Source organism: Taeniopygia guttata, chromosome 4, assembly GCF_048771995.1.
Source record: "Taeniopygia guttata chromosome 4, bTaeGut7.mat, whole genome shotgun sequence".
NCBI classification, from domain to species: Eukaryota; Metazoa; Chordata; class Aves; order Passeriformes; family Estrildidae; genus Taeniopygia; species Taeniopygia guttata.
In genome coordinates this window covers 4,297,042-4,313,992 of record NC_133028.1, presented here as the reverse complement: position 1 = coordinate 4,313,992, position 16,951 = coordinate 4,297,042, and the positions used below count along the sequence as shown (strand labels likewise).

The 16,951-nt window shown below is 37.9% G+C and overlaps 1 long non-coding RNA gene across 2 annotated transcripts in view; it reads right to left on the bottom strand.

Annotated features, from left to right (window-relative positions):
• Positions 1–15,925: 15,925 nt before the first annotated feature.
• The window catches only part of LOC140683891 (uncharacterized), a 35,629-nt gene continuing 34,603 nt past the window's right edge, over positions 15,926–16,951 (bottom strand). For both annotated transcript variants that reach the window (XR_012055485.1, XR_012055486.1), the window contains one exon: positions 15,926–16,242. This is a non-coding gene — a long non-coding RNA (uncharacterized lncRNA). The remainder of the gene's footprint in view (positions 16,243–16,951) is intronic.

Sequence of the window (16,951 nt, the reverse complement as noted above, 5' to 3'; positions counted from 1 at the left end):
CTAATAAATGCATGCAGCCAGCTGAGCAATAAAAGCTGCAAGTAAAGAAGTATCCAAAGAACAGTTTGGTTTTCCTTCAATAAATAAAGAATGTGAGAGTGGAATGACTGGAAAGGAACTGCAGCACTTGCCATGACTCTGGCATAGCCAGATCAGAATAAAGATACTGTTTGACAAACAAATATTTTGAATTACCAGAAAATACATATATATTTATGTATAATTTGACCAAGTTCTATGGTTCTTTTGCTAAATACATGTTCTTCTTAAGTGAGTCTTCAAGCTGGATAAATAATTTGAGATTTCTTAAATTTAAAGTGTTGTAGAGTAGTGCAGCAGATTAGACCAGGCTGGGCAGCAGAATGAAGCACTTGGAGCAACCTGGGGTAGTGGGAGGTGTCCCTGCCCAGAGCAGGGGTTGGAACAAGATGGTTTTTGAGCTCCCTTCCCACCCAAACCATTCTGGGATTCTGCTTCTCCTCTGGGCTGGACAGCATTTCCATGGCTCAGGTCATACAATCCAGTTCTGGGCTCCCCAGCACAAGAAAAAAATTGACTTCCTTTGCAAACATGATTATATATAATCTTAGCACTGGAGTAAATGTGTGGAAAAATCAGTGCTACACAAAATGTGAGCTTTAATAATGATCTCAAGGCTTGCTGATCTGAATGGAGCACTAAGAAAATGCCTACCAGAGCTTTCAGTGCAGGATCTGTGTCCAAACCTGCAGCCAATTGACAAAGCCAGAAAGAAAGGACCATCCTGAGAGAATACATCTCTTGTGACCACACATCACAGCTTTCAAAAGCCAAACCTCTCCTGTTCCTCAGACAAAAATCTGAGTGCCAATATGATGAAATAAGAGCTATTGGAGTGCAGCAGGAATGTGCATTTTGTCTCACCATTTAACTCCTTGTGCTCATAACCATGAGAGATTTCATAATGAGCTGATTGCCAATTATCCCATGGCACAGAGAGATGGATTTTCTGAAACAGGCAGACCCTGTGAGATATTTAGGGCGAAAACTGACATGCAGTTTGCTGCAGTTTCAGTTTCTAAAATCACCTGAGGTAGTGTATGCAGAGCAAAACAGCACAGTGTCTTTCAAGTACAGGAACATTGTCAAAATCTGCCAGTATTAAAGTGAAAAATAAAGTGATCCTCTGGCAACTAGATGAAGATTTAACATAGATTGAATTTAAATACAAGTGGGAGATAATAGTTATTCCTACTTTTGTTCAGAAATAAATTAAATCCTCACTTTGTCTTTGATTGTTCCTTCTGATTTGCTGCACTTTTTCCACTTTCTCTAACATTTTAACAGCCATTCAGTTCAGATCCCACCCTGTACTGAGATGAAATAGACACAGAACATGTTCTGATTATGTTCCTAAGCTCAATCATCATGGGTTAAAATTATCCATTTTTAGAATTACATCCCATCTTAATCAGGAATTTGATCTTGACAGATTTTGAGCAAGCCAATCTAGAGGCAATTGGCTGTGTCTTAAACCATGCATGTTCCTAGAAATTCACTTATCCAAATGAAAATCTGGCCTCTCAGGAGGCAGGGTCATTAGAGCACATCCTTTTTGAGGGGTGAAGGAAAAGAAAGGAGGGACAAAATAGTAAGGAGGTATTTTTAAATCTTAAAACTGCAAATACTGAGTTTGAAACTTTTTCACTGAATGCAGTGCACTCTGTACCTTTGCACATGATGACTTCTTAGCTGAGCTCTGCCCTTTCTCCACATGGCAAAGATTTCCACAGACAAATATAAACCACATTCATATTATGGAATAGAATGGCAAAATTTCTATTTATTTTGTCAGGAAGAGGAAAAAAAGGTAGCTTTGCAGTTGGAGATGGATATTGATAGTAAATACAGCTTAAAGTAAGAAATTAAATTACACTTCAGTGAGCTAATTTAATCCAGGTGAACATGACTGCCAGAGCTCACCCTGGGTTGGAGGTGGCTCTGTGTGGTGGAAAAATCTCTCCTCCAACCCATGCTTTGAAAGAAAGACTCAGCAGTCTCTTGTTGTCCTGTCTCAAGGCAGTTTATTGCAAGTTATCTAAAAGATTTTCTTCTCGGGCTGCTGTGGTTTGCTCACAGCTCAGGCAGAGGCACACACACACCCTGACATCCTCTCTGACTCCCGACTGCTTCTTCTCTCCCCACCCAGGGCTGCTGCTGTCTTTTATATGGTACATTACGTGTTACATGGGTACAGTTTTTCCCCAATGCCTATTACCTATATTAAATGGTGCTTTTCTATCTTTTATATGGTACATTACGTGTTACATGGGTACAGTTTGTCCCCAGTGCCTATTACCTATATTAAATGGTGCTTTTCTACTCTAAACCAATCTGTGAGTGCCAACATCACCAAGAACATGGAGGTAAGGAAGAAGAAAGAGGGAGGACAGGGCAGGCCCAAATCCCTCCATCCTAAAACCTCTGACCCCCATGTACAAAACCAAAACCCCCCTGTACAGCACTCTAAAGTTCTTCCCTTTACTTTGTGACTACTTCTACTATAATATCTAAACTTTTGTGACTTCTTGTTCTTCCTGCAAGGTTGGTAAATCATTCCATGGTTCAAACCCAAAATCACAGCTGTTTCCAGCTGCCTGCCAGGGTCTCAAATGCTTCTGACCTGGACCCGGAACCTCCAAAAATGTCTGAGGGATATTTTGAGTTCCGACACATGACCCTTGACAGAGCCTCTCATGTCTTTTTCATACAGGGCACCAGTTCCATTTCCAAACCCAGCTCTGGCTTTAAGAGAATCCTGATGGAAGCATCTTGGCTTGCTTTTCTCCCAGGATGCAGGGCACATTCATGGCATTTCTTCACACTCAAAGGAATTTAACTTTATCCCAATGGGAAGGGATTTAGTTATTACTGAAATAGATTACTGAATAGGAGGGACTATTTCAAGGAAAAAACCCACATATTTTACAAAGAAAATAACAGATAGTGACATTAACTGCTAAGCTCTGTTCTGCCTATTAAAAGTTGAATAAGGCAGCTTAATAGATGATTTTGTAGCAATACACATGGGCTGTTTTTAGGGGTGGTTTTATTTCAGGATCTGGTTGGTCTCATTCAGTTTTAACTTTTGTACTGGACAAGAAGATATCCCCAATCAGATGATCAGACCCACCACCACAAAATTTTATCAGCTGCCAATAGCTAACACTTGAAAAAATATAGAAATTATTCTTAACAGCAATGCTGTCTCTCTCTGATCTCCAAGTTCTTTTCTCTCATCCTTTATTTTGAATAAAAAGGTCTTTAGAGACATAGTTAATTGAGTATGAAAGGAAAGGATTTTGTTTAATAATCCAGGGAATCTTTCTCAATCCCACATTCCTTCTTTGGTGGTGCACAGGACAGTTTTCAGCTTTATTCTATCAACCTTCTGAGAAATAGCAAATTTTAGTATTAACATGACCGTAAGAATTTCCCTCTGCCCAGTCATCTACAGCATGAAAAAGCCAGATATCAAAGAGTAGAGGAATATGTAGGGTAGCTAATGTAAAAACTCTGGTTTTGGTAGGATTATAATGATCTCCTAAATTCTCTGTGCCCATGGTTTATTTCAGGCCTTGACCAAAATCTCATACTGGTCAAATGTAGTGGTCAGAAAGACTGGACTTGAGATAGTAACCTTGACTTTAAAATAACAAGAGCTTCCACTGAAAGGAATGGAGCTCCCATCAGCCTAATGCAGTTTGCCTCACTCTTCAGCAGAAGCTGTTAGAAAGATTTCAATGAAAATTTTGCATTTAAAATACCATGAAACCCTTAAAGGGAACAAAACACCCTCCAAAACCAAACATACAAATAAAAATCCACAGAGGACAAACACATGGGAAGAGCGCATTTAAAATTACAAACCTAAAGGATTCTCTGTTAAATTATTTAGATGATAAAAGACACTAATGTTATTCCTGCGAAGCTATTTTGATATTAAAATATGGCACCACAAGTGTTGTTTATGAGGAAGAATTTCTACATAATTATATGAGGAGGTGTTTGCTACATTTTATTTCCTGTCTAAAATGCTTTTAAAGATATGTTTTTTAAACGAAATGGGTTGTGGGGGAGTGAAGAAAAACAATTTAGACATTTGTAAAATATTTATTTTTCACTTTATTTGTTCACTTTCCCCCCCTAATTTTAAGTTACAGAATGCCATAGGATCTCAGAATGGGTCAGGATGGAAAGGACCACAGGGATTTATCTGATCCCACCTCTCTGCCTAGGCAGGGTCATCCTAAATCAGAATGTTATCCTTGTGTAAATCAGTGTTTCACAGCTGGAGGTCTCTCACTAAGAAACATCAAACTTAAAATGATCCCACAGCCAAATTAACCATTTTGAGCCTTATCCATTTTTTTTTGTGTTCTTGTTTCACCAAACCAAGAGGTTACCTCCACAGAGGAATGATTATGCATCAAGAATTTATACAGGCAATGGTTCGTTTAATTAGGAAAAAACAAACTAAACCAAAAAACAAAAGTCAACCAAAACCAAACCAAAAGAAAGCAAAACATTAAAAAAACACCAACAAACATAAAACAAACAACAAAAGAAATCCAATAACACCCAAAGAAAAAAAAAAAACAAAAACAAAGAAAACAAAATAAAACAAAATTTTAAAAATTAAAAACAACCAAAAAACCCAGACAACAACAGCAATAAACACCAAAAACGCCTAAAGAAAAACAACAGCAAAAAAAACAGCCAAACAGAAAACCTACTTTTGGACTAGGATAGTTTTCCATCAAGTATCCACCTTCTTGCCTGCACAACCTCAGCTGTCACAGACACAGAGGCCCCTCTTTTTGGGTCCCTTACTACTATGTTCTATTAAATGTGTGGATCTAAATAAATTATATTGAAGCAATTTATCTAAGAGTTGAGCAGGGATGGCTTGTGTAGAGGAAAATCACTTTATCACGGTTCCTAACTTGATGAGGGTTCTCCTGCATATGCCCTCAGTGCAGAAGCTCCAAAAGCAAGCACCAATGTTCTTGGATAAAAAAGACACAGAACTCCAAATTTATCCTGCCCAGTTTTTTTTTCCTGCAGTGTTTTTGATCTTAACAGATCGTGTTCTCTCATGACTGGAAAGAGAATATTTTTCCTGAAGGTCATTCCTATGTACATCATCCTACATGACACTGAACTAATGAAAACCACAAATTTGTCTCACCTCTACCACGTAGGAAGGGAGAGAAAAATTATGACTGAGATAAAAATGATGTGAATTCAGTTTTGATGTCTTATCCCCAGAAAGTTCACAGTGCAATCCCTCAGACAAATTGTGCTCTGCTTCCCTCAGAGCAATATATCCCAGCAGGAAGCTCCAGTGTATTTCTGTCCATTTGTCCCTCAGTTTCACCTTCCTGGTGCCAGTTCCCTGAATCCCACGTTTGAGTCTTTCCTCACTAAAACCTCCACATGGACACTACTGCACAACAACGAGGATGAAGAGATGTCTCAGGTGTCTCAGCTCTCCTACAGCTCCTCTGGCATCTCACCAGCCAGCTCCATGCAGATTTCTCATCCATAGAGACATTTAAATGAAGATTTAGGCACCTGTGCCCCTCTCTGGACCTCCTCCTTCAGCAGCTGCTCATGCCCAGTGTGTCCCAACCATGCAAGAGGAAACAGAGGCAAAGGACAGCTCATGATGACCTTCATTGAGATTTACAAGATCCTCTAAAAAATGACTGGGGAGTTATCTACTGTGCAAGCACTGAAATATGTGTCCAAGCAATATCCGATGACAAAAATGCTAAATTCAACCTTTAATCACTGCATTTAGCAAATTGTGAGTTATTTACTCATACCATTGCTGGGAACATGGGTTCCATTTGAATTGCCTTCAGTGCTCAGTGGATTTCTGCACTAATAACACTCAGTATAATTTGTTCTGTCACCACCTGTAGTGTACTAATTTAATTTTGGTCCCATCCAAGCATCCATCTGCTCACAAACATCAGCTACAACAGCCTGAAGGCTCCTCTGTAGTGTGCCAAGCTCAGGTGTGTACATGAGTGTCCTACAGCAGAGGCAAAATAACTGATGGAGAATATTTGTCTCTGCTGGGGTGAGATGGTCCCAGCTCAATAAAATAAAATAATAGGATAAATAAAATAAATAAATAGAATAAATAAAATAAAATAATAGAATAAAACCTTGCACATGGAAAGTAATGTGACATCTAAAATCACATATCACATATCAGGTTTTTTTGATCCCAAAGACAAACTGTTGTATGATACCAAAAAATCTTAGCAAGAACAGTGTGCAAATCCAACTGATTTGCACAGAAAATGCTGAATTACAGGGCAAAAGTACAAGTCAGCTTCTTGCTCCGAAAGAAGAATTAAATAGAGTGTACAGGAAGTGCTCTAAGGTCTCTCTACTTCTCAAAGAGACTCTCCCATGGATAAATTCTAGAGTTTGCAATTATTATTCTGTTAGATGCTTCACAACCAAAACAGAAAAGCAGAATACAGAAAGAAAGGTGTCTGACACTAATAGAAAAAAATCAGGGATATGCTCTGAAATTTAATTTACATTCTGCAGCAGACAAGATAAAAGTAAAGCTATGAAACAAAACTGAGGGATGGAAATTCAGAGATTGAAAATTACCCTGAAAAAACCTGCTCTTTTTATTTGGTAGTAAATCCCTACCAAGCAGGAGCTTTAACTTTCTGCTAGATACATCAGAAAATATCTGAATTTGCAGCTATAAGCAGACTACCATATCAGTATGTACACGATACTTGGTTTTATGTGTTTCTTATGTAAATGTGTTTCTGACTTTATAAACAAAACTGTAATCTTTCCCATTTTTTCCATAAAACCCTTTTACTTTGTGCTTTAAGCTTACACAATTTTTAAAGTGGAGTCAAGTGCATTTTACACTCACAGCAGAGCACAGCACTTCTGTAAAAACAAAGATTTCAAACTAGTCAGCATAGAAACAATCACTCCATATCTTGACTTTTTATCTTAAGAACTGAGATATTTTCTTATTCAAGTGAAAGAATCAGTTTGCCCATGGCTGTTAACAAGCAGGAAAAGGAACACAGAGGTACTGCCAGGCATGTTCTTTGTCATTTTGGCCAGGGGCAAACCCAAAATGTCTCGGTGAAGATACTCAGGGGAAAATGTAACAGGAATACAAGGGCTCATCCTGAGCGCAAACAGTGCCACCAATTTTTGAATATTAACAGAACTGTCACTTTTTGATACATGCAGAATTTTCACAGACACCTAGAGACCTTAGACTTCTGAATTTTGAGTTCCAGACATCCTTAACCTGCTGAAAAGCTGAGCACATTTCACAATCAACTTCCCAAATGATGACACGGGTTTATGACTCTGTTTAACAGGTTTAAATTAGTGTTACCCATGTTTTATCTGTCATTTTCCACTGATGTGAGTTCAGTGCTGTGAACTCCAGCATTAGCATTCGCTGTCCAAATCTCCCTGCACGAAGCACTGAGAGTCTGTTTAACATTTATCAGTCCTCCCTCTTCAGCAAAGCTGAACACAAACACTCTTCCCTTGACACCACTAAAATATCTAAATGCAGGACAGATTAGGCTCTGTTAGTTTTGTATTTTCTGAATAGAAGGTGAGTTCTTTCTCTGGGTTTGTTTGTTTGTATAAAGAAGCACTCTGTGCTCAAAGGAACAGACTGTGAAATCCCAGCAAGATATAAGAGGATTTGTGTGTCAGCTTTAAAAGTTGACCCCATCATCTCCATAGAATTACAGAAAGTTTACAGACTTAGCATGTGAAAACAAGTGAAATTGTAAACAAAAAAAAAAAAAGGAAAGGATATAATAAACTGTTCACCTTCAGGGCTCTCTTAAATACCAACAGCACCCTTGAATTGTTTGGGTCCTTTGACAGATGACATCCTATGATAGATTATTTGATCTCCCCCAGCCTCATATGCCAAATTGCATTTAATGTGATAAATAAATCTGTTCTGTCAGAGGAATGGTGAGCAGTTGAGGACATGGCATTCAATAGGAACCAACAGGAATTCTTACATAATATTTTGTGCAGGGACACAGCTTTGTTGGAGAAATGTGTTCATCACTGATTTCAACAGTCATCCTGTTCCCACTTCTTTCAGCCCCTGAAGCTCAGGGCAGGGACTGGGGGAATGAAGTTATGGAACAGAATATTCCATTTGGAGGGGTCCTGTCCTGATCATCTGGTCCAATGACCAGCTCAGGGCTGAACAAAAGTTAATGTTGTCCAGCATTTCCAAATGCATTTTCCAAATACTTCTTAAACACTGAGGGGTTTGGGGCACTGACCCCAAAGTTGGTGGTGGGATCAAACTTGGTGCCTGTTGGACCAGGGTCACAACCTGGTCTCTTGTCTAATGGGGATTTCAGTAATTTACTCCTAATTTACACCAGAGCAAATGATAAATTAATCTGCATTTCCAAAGGGTTATTTAATATTAGAGATCTTTCAAGGCTGACATAAATCTGCATTTTTGACTCCAGGAACTTTCAATTTTTGGTGTTGCTATTAAATTAGCATTTGATTCCGCTATTCAGTCAAAGATATAATTTTGGTCAGTCTCAGAATTCAAGGAGACATAGCTATGCTTCCTATTGATGACTTAAATAATGGATAGTATATATTTCCAAAGTTATACTTTTCTTAACATCAAATTCCTGAGTGCATCTGAAATGAGTATTACACTTTATCCCTTGGGTGAAAATGAGGACACACAGATATCAGGGTATGAACAATACTTGCAGTCATACAGTTCCCAAATGACCAATGGCCTTGGGAGCAAAAACTAAAAAGCTTCTAAGTGTCTAATTCAAATATACCAAACTTTCTGAAAACTTAAATTTCTTGTTTCATGTTTCCTGTTGTTAGTCAATAGAAAAATTCAGTCTCCAACAAACACTGGCTCCTTTTGAGAACAGTGTGGCGATTGCAGTGTTCACTGCTGCCATCTTTTCAGATTCCTGCTGCAATCTCTCTGAAAGCAGAATTGCTCTGCTTGGTGGGTCTGTGCCACAGACTCAGAAAAAGCTGAATTATCTGAGCCAAATAGCACTGCTATGAGCCAGGTCCCATTCCATGGCACTCAGATCTGAGTGCTGCATTAACTAAGGGAAGTACAGTGACAGGACACTGCAGACTACAAGCAGAAACCATGACAGAAAATAATTCATGAGACTTACTTTAAAAATTTGTTTCTGAAAATGGTCAGGAATGCACTTCAGGGAGCAATTGTTCAGGGCCCAGATGAAAGAACAAGTCATTTTTCCCCTTCTGATATCTTTGATTTTCTGATATCCTGTCATTCAGAAAAACATGTATGATTTTTTTAATCTTGTATTTATTAAGGTATGCATAATATAAATCCTCATTAAGATTTCCTTTTGTTTCCTTCATTGTTTTGGTGTACAACAGGGACACACAGAGTTTTAACATATAAAAAGACAAAGAACACCTGGGTTAACAAAACATATCCCCTTCCTTTCAACTGGCCTCTTACATATCCTATTCCTTATCATATATGACTTTGTTTTTTCAATTGACTTCTCACAAATAGAGCTTGACTTTAAATATGGTAATTTACCCTAGGAGCAGGAAATTAGATTTTTTTTTTTTTTTCTGTAGGGGTGGACAATTATTGTTATTATTATACTAATTCTCAGCAGTCCAGTGATAACTCTGAGAAATGGCATCTGCTATGAGAAGAATTCTGTTTTAAATATACATTATTCATGTGTGCACCCTTTTAAAATTACCTGGTACAGAGCCAGGAAAATAAGGATAACTAAAGACTCATGCTTTAAGATGATATGCCACTGTAGCCCTTTGCTAGCTTTGTAATTAATGTTTTAATTAAAGAGCAGCATCAGGCAGGCCAACAGCTGGATCAGATTGAGCTGGAATTCCTAATTTTCACAATTTGGGATCTTCAGTTCTGAGAGAACTGGAACATCCTCAGCCAATTATCTCTTGCTGTTCATTATTCTGCAAGTGCACTATAAATATAACCTAATTTTTTAAGGTACAGTATTAAACAGAGGATTGTTCAGTTCAGGTTAGACAGCTAACAGTGTTCTTTAAAATAGAAAAATGCCAGATTTGTTAAAATAAACTATGAAATAACAAAGTAGAACATGACCTTAAAAAGACCTGTCTTCAGTGACATCTTGCAGTCATTTGTCTGCTAAAATGGAGACAGATATTTATTGTAAAAAGGACAATGCTGGCTCCAGAAGGCAAATTTGTTCTGATGCTTTACCTGTAAGAGTTTCAGATCTATGCTGGTCTCCTTTTATTGGCTTCCAAATTGTGTTTAAAAATAGAATAGCTGAAATATCCTTGATTTATCTCAATAAATTAACTATAATAATGATAGTTGATGTGAGGATGTGTTCTGATACTTGCACATAACTCGATCAAACTTTATTCTTTTGCACCAACCTTTCATAATATCAATAATTTTAGAGAGAAACCTGTAGCAGAAACCCAATATTTGAAGTAAAAACTTAGTTGATGATCTGATTTAGACCAACATGACATAAAAATGTTTTTACCCAAAGTTATTAGAACAGGTTTGGATCCTTAGAAGACACATTGTTTTACCAGCTAAATGCAAGGATGTAATGCAGAGTACTACATCCAGTCAGCTCAAATCTGCATGCTTTAAAAGAGCAAAAACAAGTTTGGATTTCTTTCCTACATTCCATAGACCACCTTGAAGTTCCTGGAGCCTGTCAGTTTAACCCTTCAGAAATTTAAGCTTTCACTGGCATTTCTAAATAAGAAGCAACCAGGCTTGTTAGCAATGTAGGCTAAAAGCATGTTCAAAGGGATGCAAGAGAGGAAGAAAGTATTTATTTCTTTAAATGTCTCGAAAAAATCTGAAAAATCCTCTTCCCTGCTCTGTCAATTATATTTTTCTACTCTGTTACCTCAAAGAAGGTGGCCCATTAGTGAAAAAACATCACTCCAGAAAGGTAAAATGTGAGCAGAAGTGAAGGGAAGACTTTCCAGTTGTGCTACACAGCTGTAGGTTATGGGAATTTCTGCTCTGTGGTTAGGTTAGAATGAGAAAAATAACCACACTGAGGAGACAAGATGAAATGGAAACCAGGGTGGGGAAAAGGAGGCTCAGGGGGGACCTTGTGGCTCTGCACAGCTCCTGACAGGAGGGGACAGCCAGGGGGTTCAGGCTCTACTCCCAGGGAATGGGGACAGGAGGTTTAGGTTGGTTATCAGGGAAAAAATCTTCACCAAAATTTTAATCAAGCTCTGGTCAGGCTGCCTCTGGAATTTGTGGAGTCCCCATCCCTGGAGGGCTGTAAAAGCCATGTGGATGTGGCACTTGGGGACATGGTTTAATGATGGCCCTGGCTGTGCTGGGGCATCAGCTGGATCTGATGACTTTAGAGGGCTTTTCAAACCTAAATTATTCTATTTTTCCATAAGAAAACTTTAGATTTTGTGTTCCTACCATATTGTGTGAATTTTGAATGACTGCATGAGCAAGGTTTAGAAATGTGCCCAGTGTTCTTCCTACATTGCAGTTTATAGAATTTGTAGTCAAATTCTTCTTACCCAGCTCTTAAATTATGCATTTGTTACTAATTTCTAATAGATGTTTATCTCAGGAGTAGCTGCATTTTATATTACCATTAAAATCTCATTGAAAAATATCTCAGGAGACTTTGGGACAGAACAGGAGATATAAATGGAATATCCTATTAATATTCCATTAAGTTAATAATATCTGTCTAAGTGAATCACAGTTGTATTTCCTTCCAGCTTTTAAATACAGATTATTTTACTTTGGTGTTTAAATTCCCATTGTGTACAGCTGTGCTAGTTTCTATGAGCTATTTTCTTTACTGTTTATCTTGTGTTCTTTTAAATGTGTTATAGATAAATTATTGAGCTGGAGGCAGAGGTATAAGAAACAGAAAATTCTAAGGCAAAATAATGAATTTGACATTGTGTCCAAAGCATAAGCACACGTCTCAGTGAACACCAGACTCTATCTGATTACACATTCATGCACTGCTGGGTGGTTGTTTATTTGCTTTGACAGTGGGTCCAGAGGAGTGCTCAATGAGCCTTAATTGCCTTAATTTTTACAGAACTGAGGGTTTTTCTGGGATTACATTTCTCATCAGCTTCCAGACACATCTCTTCACGCTGGTCACTCCACATTTGTACAGAATATGTGCTGGGTTTGAAGAGGAGAATGATTTTGAAGGCTAATAGGAGGGGATCAAATTGTTTCCTCCTGTAAATAGACTAGAAAGAAACATAGTATAGAAATAAATATAGAATAGAAATAAACATAGAAGCTTTGCATCATTTCCATGAATGCCTCCCATACAAAACTACTACACTGTGGTGGAAACTTGGAGAAGGTTGAGCTATTAATGTTACCTCATCTTCTTGTGATTTTTAAAAATTATTGTCAGTATTGTTGTTATTATTAAAAACCTTCACTCTAAGTTTTCAGTGGGAACTCTTCCCCTTTTTACAGATGTACAAAAGAAAAATCAAATCAGCCAGAGATCTGTCATGGACCTATGGGCTGCGTGTCTGGTTTAGATATCCATGTAAGTAGGTATTTTTTAAAGTTAAAATTGGAAGAAGAGTAGCCCTGGTAGATAAATTTTGGATCAGCTGTACCAGTTTTCTTGCTATGATCTCATTGTTCCCCAGGAATTTTCCTGATATCAACATGATTGTACCAAAGTAAGATCAAAATTACAGCTGGCTAAATTAACAAATCAAAACCGAGAAAAGGAACAGAAATTATGATAGAAGTTCATTGCATGAGTGGGACACTGAAAGTAGTGCTCTGTCTATTGTATAAAGCAACACAGTAAAATAAATGTAATGTGAAAAGCCAGAAGTCCTTCTGGAAGGGGAAAAGTAGCTATCAATTGCTTCAGAAAGAAAGAGAAAATGGTAAGCAGATAGACAAATTTGGAGTGATGCCAGAACAGAAGTGTTTAAGGAAATAATGGTTGCTCTTCTTCCTCAAGTAGCTTCTCATTTCTGTGCTGTGGGTGTTTTCATAGACCAGCAATGTCTGCATCATTCACGGGTACCACCAGGCTTTTTCCTTTTTATTTCACTCAGTGATCTCCAGCTGGAAACCTTGATGTTAAAAACACAGAGCATTTTGTAGTTATGAGTCAGTGAAGTCAGTAAAAGCAGAGTGAGCTCTCAAAGGGAAGCCAGCACCAACCTGCAGATGGTGAGAGCTGTGCAGGCAGCAGGATCCCGGCTCCTGGGCAGCACTTCCATGCTGCTCTGGTGTCTCTGCTAAGTTTCCAGGGAAACTGATGGCTAAACTGAGTGTGTACAGCCTGTTCTCTGAGGTGCAGACATTATTTTCATAGGTTCACAGCTCCAGCTAAAATTTCCCAAAGCTCAGGTGAGCCAGAACAGAAGAGCTCGGATGCTTACGCTGGGATTTCAGTGGCTGGTGTTGGTGCAGTTACCAGCTTTGCTAGCTCACCTGTCCCACAGCAGAATAATCTAAAGATTTTGGTGTTACACTCTACTATCTGGGATCTTTAAGAGATCTTTACATGTATTTATATATTTTATAAAGAGAGAGAAAAAGTTATGCCTGAGTTTGAAGGGCACTTTAGCATTGCAGAGGACAGAGGAAGTGTTTAAGGACAGCGTTACTGCCAACTATGCTTCAATTTTGTTGACAAGTAACATAAGCTCCAAAGGCAAATGTCTCTGCAGAAAGTGAACAGCTACCACTCTGTTCTTCTAGAAATTTTAAGTCGTATTTACATAACCAATACTTACAAGGAATAATGAAGATCTCATTCAGCATAATTTGCTATTTTTGAAATAATACATAGGAAATTTTTTAGTCAATAGGTGCATCCAGTCAGTATATCTGTCCTAAAGTCTCATTTTTATCACAGCAATAGAATTTAAAACTTTATTTTATAGCAATTTTGCCACTACACATTGGATAAACTCATTTAGAGAGCACTGCAGCAAAGTTCATCCTTTAGTCATCATTTCCAAGTGTGATACAACAACCATTAGGTTACACTGGCATAGTTAAACAGTTTGCTTGTTAATATAAAGAAACTTCAGTTATTCTGCATGAAATTAAAGTAGTTCATTAAGGAAAATCCAAAGATATTTACCTCCTGACAGACAGGAATAGCTTATTTGCTGTGATTAGAAGAAACCTGAAGCATGTAGGAGTTACGGCATTTAAGTCCCTGGGCGGTCAAAAATCATCAAATCCACACCTTTCATTTTGTCTCCATCACGCCTGGCACTAGTGACAGGTATTACAAACCCCAATTTGTGATTTGGAGGGGAATTAGGCATCTGGCAGATGGTAAAAATCAGTTTTATCAAGAACAAGATGAGTTTGGAAATATTCCTAAGGAAATCTGAGACTCCTGGGGAACCTCTGCATCTCCAGACAATTTACCTGGAGATCTTCAGTTTAGGAGACACGGGGGAGAAATGTCCTAGGGAGATGTGGTTGGGAGTTCATGTCTTGAATGCAGGAGTCAGACTTGACATTTTAATTTCCTTTATGGATTCAACCCTAAATAGCTTCCTTTTATGATTAAGCTGTGCTGCTCACAGGAATCTTGTTGCAAAGCAGCAAATTTGACATCACATGCAGGTAGTAATCTACAGATGGGACAGTGTCTCCTTGTCAAAGATGCTGAACACATTAATTAAAAAATAAAAAAGAGACAGAGAGAGAGAAAACGTTCACTTATAATGAAAAAGCTAATTTAGCTTCCTGCCAGAAAGGCCATAACATGTGACATAAAATTAATGCCAGCAAAGAAGTAACTTCCAGTTGGTTAATGACTGATTTAGAATGAGCACTGTCCTTCAGAATTAAAAAAAAAAATAATCAAAAAAACCAAAAGCAAACCAAACAAAACCCAGCACACAGAAAACTGTGTGAACCAAAATTTTCCCCTATCTGTAGTTCTCCCACCCTCCAGTCCTGTATTCGGGATTTTTGGATATTTTTGAGAAATATAAATATTTCTGAGACCTGTGGTTTTTTTTACACTGTTTTTTGTTTTGGTTTGGATTTTTTTTTGTTTGCTTGGTTTTTGTTTTGTTTTGTTTTGTTTGTTTGGTTTGGTTTTGTTTGGTTTGGTTTTATTTTTTTTTGGTGTTGTGGGGGTTTTTATGTTTGGTTTTTTTCCGGGGATTTTTTTCTGGAGGAGAAGCACTTTTTTATTCGGTTGGTTGATTGATTTTTTTGTTTGTTTGGGGAGGAGTTGTTTGTTTGCTTGTTTTTTTGTGGCTACAATTTACTCTATGATATTACAGTGTCACTGACCTTGAGTCTGTAGGCCAAAATGTAGATCAGATCAGCGACTCTGTGTTCAGAATATCAATATGGTTAGGGTTAAATCAGACTCACAAAAGCCAAACTAAAATGAAAACTTAACTTGCCAAAGGATACACCATAATTGTTGGCAACATGCTTAATTAAAAAAATACTACATTAATCTGCTCAGAATATAAAATTATCATCAGCAGCAGTCATTACTGAAAAGAATTGCTCTGGAACTGTGAATTTAAGCCAAAGTGACTGAAGTCTAGTTCAGATGAGTGGCAGAAAGAGAGAGAAGAGATGGATATAATTTAATCACACTGTAAAGTCAATATCTGTCTGCAGGAACTTTTGCTGTTTACTGCAATTTCCACAGGTCTCTTACAGACTTTTCATTTTTAAATTGAAGCTTGCATAGGTTTTCTTCTGCATAAAGATTGTAAAGTAAATGCTGCAAAGCATCATAGAAGCTCACAGGATAGTTAAGTATAAGGATATACATATGCAGAACAAGTATGAGAATTTATGTTGTTATTCTAAAAATTATGCAGGGCTAACATTGGTGAATAGACACAGGAAAATGCTACCACAAGAGAAAGCAATAAAATAGGAAAATAAGGTTTTGGACTTATTACTTTTTAAATTTATGGTCCATGAAATGTATTCAAGAGTTCAAGCCATATCTCCAGGTGATTTAAACTGGTAAAGTTCTAAGGAGAGGAAGAAATCTGTGCTGAATTCCAGTGTCTCAGGATCCTCCTCACACAGAGGTGCCAAGTTTCCATCTCCATGTTGCTGCCACAGGTCACACATAGAGGGAGAAGCTGACTTTCCTGAAAAAATCAGATTATACAAGGAAGCTGATCTGAGCTGACATGATTTGATTTGGGTTAGAAGATTAATCCCAACTTCAGCTGCCAAGGGCTTTTAGATAAATAGCACTTAGCCCACTTACACTGAATGGATTTTTTTTTTTCCTTAAAGGAAGGAGTATTAATTAGAACAGCATGGAAGTGTAAGAAATCTGCAAAGACTTGGGATTCCTGTGACAAAGGCTATGAAATACTGCTGCCTTCAGAGATTAGAGTGTCCATGCTCAGAATGGGATGTGTGCTCCTGTGATCTCCTTAGCTGCTGTACTCATGGCTCATCTGCTGAGGAAAAAAATATCTAATGCACTGACGAGAAAACAAAATAGCCTGGCCTGCTTCAAAAGGAATGTGAGGACAAAAGGTTTGAAATTATTTCAAATACCATTCCTGGCTTGAGGCTGAGCAAAACCTTAATCCAAGACAGGACAAGCATTGTGACAACATGTCAGAACTCAAAATGTCCCTCAAACCATTTGGAGGTTCCGGGTCCAGGTCAGAAGCATTTGAGACCCTGGCAGGCAGCTGGAAACAGCTGTGATTTTGGATTTGAACCATGGAATGATTGACCAACCTTGCAGGAAGAACAAGAAGTCACAAAAGTTTAGATATTATAGTAGAAGTAGTCACAAAGTAAAGGGAAGAATTTTTGAGTGCTGTACAGGGGGGTTTT